Below are 6,609 nucleotides of genomic sequence, written 5' to 3'. Positions count from 1 at the left end.
CTCACTAGAGGCATCCCAGACTGGTAGGTACTGGATACACCCTGGTGAGGAAATTTGAGACAAGCAATGACCAAGTCCCTACAACATCCTCGTCATCATCTTTGTCATCATCATAGCTACCACTGATTGGACACCCTTTGTGTCAGGCACTTTAAGCTACGATACAACTGGCCGGGCGCAGTGGCTCACGCCTGTAATCCCAGCACTTTGGGAGGCCAAGGCGGGCAGATCACGAGGTCAAGAGATCGAGACCATCCTGGCTAACACGGTGAAACCCCGTCTCTACTAAAAATACAAAAAATTAGCCGGGCCTGGTGGCGGGCGCCTGTAGTCCCAGCTACTCAGGAGGCTGAGGCAGGAGAATGGAGTGAACCTGGGAGGCGAAGCTGCAGTGAGCCGAGATCGTGCCACTGCATTCCAGCCTGGGAGACAGAGCGAGACTCCGTCAAAAAAAAAAAAAAAAAAAAAAAAAATGATACAACTTCCACTACTGCTAATAAAAATGGCAGCTACTAGGAACTCAGCCCTTATGTGGTTGATCTTCATTGACTCCTCACAGAACCCTGTGAGGCAGGCACTATTGTTAGACCCACTTATAGATGGGGAAACTGAGGCTCAGAGCGATTCTGAGACGTGTTTACAAGCCGGGGCAGCAAGATGCAGGCTCTACCTGGCTGCTGCGTCTGTGGTCGGCTCGCCTGGGAGTTGACCTTCTGAGAGCTAAGCAGCAGGCAAGGCAGCCTCTGCCAGGTGGGGCCTCCTCCTTGGACTCTTCCTGCACTGGGGCAACGCGGGCTTCACTGTGGCTGAGGTGGCGCCCTCTGCTGGCTGTGTAGAGTCACGAGGGAGGCCCTCTGTGGACTTGAGTTGTGGGAGGTGGACTGACCCTGGAGCCTCAGGGTCAGACCTTCACTGCAGATGGCAGCCGTTCGCCAGTGAGAACAGATGCCAAGGTCACTCCGGCAGTCTGGGGCTGAGCTGAGGAGTGAATGTAAAGGCAGTCTTCACTCCCAGGCTTTTGTCCTTCTACCCCCTCCCTTGTCTTCCCCTAGCTGCCTCCACCTCCTCCACTGCCTTCCACCCTGGGCCCCTAAAATAGGGCCTCTGGCCCCACTGTTTTTGAGGAATCTGGGTGACTGGTGTGCAGCTGATAATCTGTCTCCAAAGGCAAAGCCAGGGTCCAGGGTTTGGGGCCTGGAGCTGCCACTGACTGGCTTTGTGATACTGGGGGAGATTCTCAACCTCTCTGAGTGCTGTTGGATGGCAGCCTTCCTGTGTAGACTCTGAAGAACTGAAGAGATTTGAGGAGGTCTCCTTTACCTGATTAGAAGGCTCTATTCCACCACTCCTCCTCCTCCCTCCCCTCCCCTCCCCTTCCTCCTCCTCCTCCTCCCCGTCCTCCTCCCTCTTTCTTTCTCTCTGCCTCTTCTCCTCCCCTGACCAGAGGAGGCATTTTAGGCTCAGAAAGCTGGAATTACTTGGCCCTATGTCACCCAGCCAGGGGTTTCTGGCTTCAGAATCTGGACTTTGGAGGGCTGACCTCTGCCCTGCTTCCTTTTCATCTCCTCCTATATGTCTGATCCATCAGCTCCTACAAAAAAAAAAAAAAAAAAAAAACCACCCAAAATCCTCCATCGACTTCTCTGTCCCCTGCCACCACCCGGGCCAACACCGCATCCTTTCTGACTGTGAGACCACAGCACCCTCCTTGCTTCCTCACAGGGCACCTGGCCCCCCACTCCTGTTCTCTGCCATCCAGCCTGCACACTGGAGCAGGCAAAGTGAGCCTTTTAAAATGCAAATCACATACCATCTCATCTCCCCTGGAAGCTTCCCATTGTGAATGGGATCAACCTAACCTCCCTTCCACACCTGGAGGCCATGTGCTATCCAATCCCACCTGCCCTCACTGCCTCCTTCTTGCTTATAAAGTTCCAGGCTCACTGGCTTCTTTCTGTTTCCCCAACATGTCAAGCTTGCTTCTGCCCCAGGGCCTTGGCACATGCTGTTCTGGGTCCGAGCTCCCTTCCTGTGCTGTGTGCTGCTGCCTCCTTTGCCTTCAGGTGTCAGTTCAGATTACTCCCCCCAACCCGTACCACGTAATGTCACCCCACCCAGACACTCTCCACCACATGACTTCCTTGTTTTCATAGCCACTCTCGGTCTCTGAAGATATTTTATTTGGTCAGCAGCTCACTTGTTTATTGCTTGTCTCTCCCCCTGGAATGTGAGATTCACATGGGGCAGGGACCCTGTTGTCTTGGTCACAGCTGTGATGCTGCTGGCACTTAGTAGGCTCTCTATAAATGTTTGTTGAATAAATAAAGCCCTTCCTAGCCCCAGCTACTCTTGCAAGCTCGGAACAATCTTTCCAATCTAGTTCTACTTTTCCTGCTCCCAGTGTCACAGCTCAGAGCCTATAGCAAATGCTCACATAAACATTCTGCCTCTCCTGCTTTCCCTCCACAGAAACACTCTGCTTTTCCAGACCTCAGAGCTAATGATTCCTCTTTCCCTCTGCCTCTTTCCTCTCACTTGGCTAATTTCCACCTGACTGTCAGTACTTATTAAGCTCAAGCATCACCTCTTCCCAGAAGCCCTTCCTGCTTTCCTCTCAAGTTAATTATCTTTTCTGTCCCCGTAGGCCCCAGGTGCCTCCTATTCCAGAAGGCAGTCCCCTCTTTGTATTTTAAGAGCATCTCTCTCCTCTTCCCCAACCATAAGAACTCTTTAAGGACTAGGACCAGTCTGGTTCATCACTATGTCCTCAGCACCACCAGCACTCAGGAAATACTAAACTGGCCTGACTTCATCATTGTCATGATGGGAATTTTGAGGATTAGAGAGGCTAGATCAGTGTCTCCCAGCTGTATGACCCATGGCAAGCCCCTTCTTCTCTTCAAGCCTCAGTTTCCTCATCTGTAAAATGGGTATAATTCCAACTCCTCTGAGGATTCAAAGAGGCTTCCCTTATGGACATAATGTGTCAGCTCGGGAAAAGTGTTGGGTGAGTGGGGAGTCCCTTGTCTTGGTCCTCGGCTTAGCAACTGCCTCTGTGAGCAATAAGTCCCCTTGAGCCCTTCAGGGAAGGAGATTGATGTGATGTCCTCTGGTGAACCCTGAGCCCTGGGTCCTTGTCCTCAGAGGTCCTTAGAGGTAAGGGGAGGTGGTAGGCAGACTGGATCAAGCTCTCAACTTGCAGCCACATAATTTAATTTGAGACATGTCTCTATAGTTCACTGGCTGTGTGACACAGGGCAAGTCCCCTTACCTCTCTGATCCTCAGCTTCCTGATGTGGAATGGAAGCTAATGACACATACCACCCTAAGACTCAAAATAACATGGATTAAGGCCAGGCGCAGTGGCTCACGCCTGTAATCCCAGCACTTTAGGAGGCCGAGGCGGGTGGATCACAAGGTCAGGAGATCAAGACCATCCTGGCTAACACTGTGAAACCCCGTCTCTACTAAAAATACAAAAATTTAATCGGGCGTGGTGGCGGGCACCTGTAGTCCCAACTACTTGGGACGCTGAGGCAGGAGAATGGCATGAGCCCGGGAGGCAGAGCTTGCAGTGAGCCGAGATTGTGCCACTGCACTCCAGCCTGGGCGACAGAGCGAGACTCCATCTAAATAAAATAAAATAAAATAAAATAAAATAAAATAAAATAATAACATGGATAAAGTAGGTGCTCAATTATTATATCCCCAAAGCAACTCCTGACCTCCTGATTCTTCCTGTGATTTGCAGGGCAGATGAGGGGGTGTCTAGCGACCACCCTTGACTGGGGCCATGACCATCCTAGGCTATGAATAGGAACCTTCCTATTCTAAATGGGTACCCAGACTGGCTTGGGCACCTGCAGCCTGAGTTAGGTGCTGAGACTCTGGACATGCAGGAGGGTCCCAATGCTGGTGACCCCATTAGGTGTCAATGTGTAAGTGACCAGCCAGCCCTCAAGGGGATGTCTGTGGAGTCCTCCAAATGAAGCCCAGTGAGTGCAACCTGGGAGGACAGAGGCCAACCCTTAGTCCCTACCCAGATCCTCATTTATGGTTTCATTCATTCTTTCACTGCTGTGTTTCCAGAATATTATACAGGGCCTGGTCCATAATAGGTGCTCAATAAACATATGATGGAAGAATGATTTTTTTCCATACAGTCAACAATCATTTAATGAGTCCCTACTGCATTGTAAGCCTTGTGCTAAGGGATGGGATATATAAAGTGGCTGGGTTTTTTTTGAGACAGAGTCTTTCTCTGTTGCCCAGGCTGGAATGCAGTGGCACAATCTCAGCTCACTGCAACCTCTGCATCCCGGGTTCAAATGCTTCTCATGCCTCAGCCTCCCAAGTAGCTGGGATTACAGGTGTGCACCACCATGCCCGGCTAATTTTGTGTTTTTAGTAGAGACGGGGTTTCACCATGTTGGCCAGGCTGGTCTCGAACTCCTGACCTCAGGTGATCCACCCACCTCGGCCTCCCACAGTGCTGGGATTACAGGCGTGAGCCAGCGCCCCAGCCTGCAGTGGTTGCTTCTGAGAGCTCCTTCCCAAGCTCATCCACTAAATCCTCCCAGCCAGCTCCCACTGGCTGCCAGGTTCCAGGCACCAGGACTTTTCCCAGAATTAAGGCCCAAGCACCCCCTGCATCATGAGGCCTGGGAAGGCTGTACCCCGACATCCACAGCTCTCCAAATCCTCCCAGTCCTCCAAGCCCCTTCCTTCTGCCGCCTTCTCTCTCCAGCCCTCAGGCACTGCCATCTCCTCCCTCCCAGCGCCCTACATCTATCTAGGTTTTACCCAAAGTGGCCAGCAGATGGCGCCAAGGCTCCCCTTTCCCCAGCGCTGGACTGGAGGCCAAGATCCCACCAGGACCCTCCCTCCTTTTCTCCCCTGCAGGGACGGGAGTAGATTCTATGTCCTCTAACTGAACCCTCTCCTTCCTGCTGGTTCCTGCGATGGAGGCCTGAAGAGGCTCCAGTTGCTCCTGCGGGCCTCCCGGTTGTCTTCCTGTCTGATGGATGGGGGGTGGGGGGTCCCTAGGGGCTAAGCTGCAGCTGGTGGGGCGGGGCCGGGTGGGGTGGGGCAGGCAGCTGCTGCGGGGAGAGAGAAAGGGAAGATAATAAGGAGAGAGAAAGAGAAAGAGAGCAAAGAGAAAAGAGAGAGGTGCTCTGGCTCCGGGGCTCCTCTCCCAAACAGGTCGAGGTCCCAGCTGAGGCTCTCCCAGGACAAGGTATGTGGCGGAGGAAATGATGGGGCTGGGCAGTGTCACCCTGCCGAGTGGGGCAGGCCTGGGGGCACTGAGGGGATGGGCAGGAACATTCTGCTGCTCAACAAAAGCCCCTAAGCTCGCTTCCATCTCACCCCTTCCAAGGTGACCAAGGAGGAACACAGGGCCAGCGAAGGAGTCCTGGGTGGGCATTATGAGAGGAGGGTTGGCTATCGCTGCTCTTGACCCACTGTGTGAATTTTCACCAAGCTCTTCCCATCGCAAGACCCCACTTCCTTAATGTAAAACCAGGTGGATGGAGAGGTTTCTATGGCAGAACTTTGCAAGATGTCCCCTTTCCAAATAAAATTAGCCCTTCCAGGGCTTCTTGAAAACCTTTAAGACCCAAAGGAATGTCCTGCTAATGGTGGAATTTTGGATAGTCGTGGGAGGGGGCTCAGGGGTTCTTGTTAAGACAAAAGGCCCTGAGCCCTGGTCCATGCCTCTCCTCCACTTTGTTTCTCTGGCTGGGATGAGGGAGGGGGGCTGCAGCCACTCCCCCTCTCAGAGATGCTCTTAGAGAGATTGCTGCAGACTGTTTTCTGGCTGGGGAGGAGCTGACCCCGGCCAATTCTAGAATCTCAGGAATCTCCGAATGGGTGAAGTCACTCTGGGTAGGGAGACAGTTCAGTTAAGCACAGCTTTGGGAGTCAGATCAGCCTGTGCTCAAATCCTGGCTCTGCTGTGGGTCCCTGGACAAGTCCCTGTCCAAGCTGCAGGATCCTCTTGTGCAAAGTGTGCACAGAGTATGACTTTACAGAGTTGCCCTGAGAATTAAGCCACATAATGCAAAGAAAGCTCAGCATAGTATCTAGCCCCCGGTAGACGCTCATTACTGCCCTCACTATGGGGATGAAAATGAAGGAAAAGGACTGGCCTGGGGTCACAGAGCTGGACTATCCAGTGAGTCAGAGCAGCCTCTTTCCAACCCCGCTGGAACACGAAGCCCTCGTGTCCACTTAGCACTCTCTGCTCACCCCAGCCTTACTGTGATCTCTCCTCTCTGCTCCCGTCTACCCCAGTTGCATAGGCCTCGGGTCTAGCGTGGAGTGAAGGGATCCCTAGGCCCAGGGATGGGAGGCGCGCTTCGGAGTGGGGGCACAAACGGGCATCTCCGTGGCACTTGCCCTCCTTCTACCCTGGGAAAGGGCAGAAAGCGGCAGCCGAGTCAGGGCTGTGTGCGGGCGAGAGAGTGACCGCGGCGGGGGCGCGGAGAACCCCGCTGGGCTCCCGCTCGGTGAGCGTGTGTGAGCCGCGGGTCCGCGAAGCCCCTATCTCCCCGGTAGCGGACCCAATAGGCAGCGGGGGCGGGAGTGGGGGCGCCCTCCGGTCCTCAC

Source organism: Rhinopithecus bieti, unplaced genomic scaffold, assembly GCF_001698545.2.
Source record: "Rhinopithecus bieti isolate Rb0 unplaced genomic scaffold, ASM169854v2 scaffold_13029, whole genome shotgun sequence".
Lineage (NCBI taxonomy): Eukaryota > Metazoa > Chordata > Mammalia > Primates > Cercopithecidae > Rhinopithecus > Rhinopithecus bieti.
The sequence above is the reverse complement of the archived record's forward strand: the minus strand, read 5'-3'. Positions refer to the sequence as shown.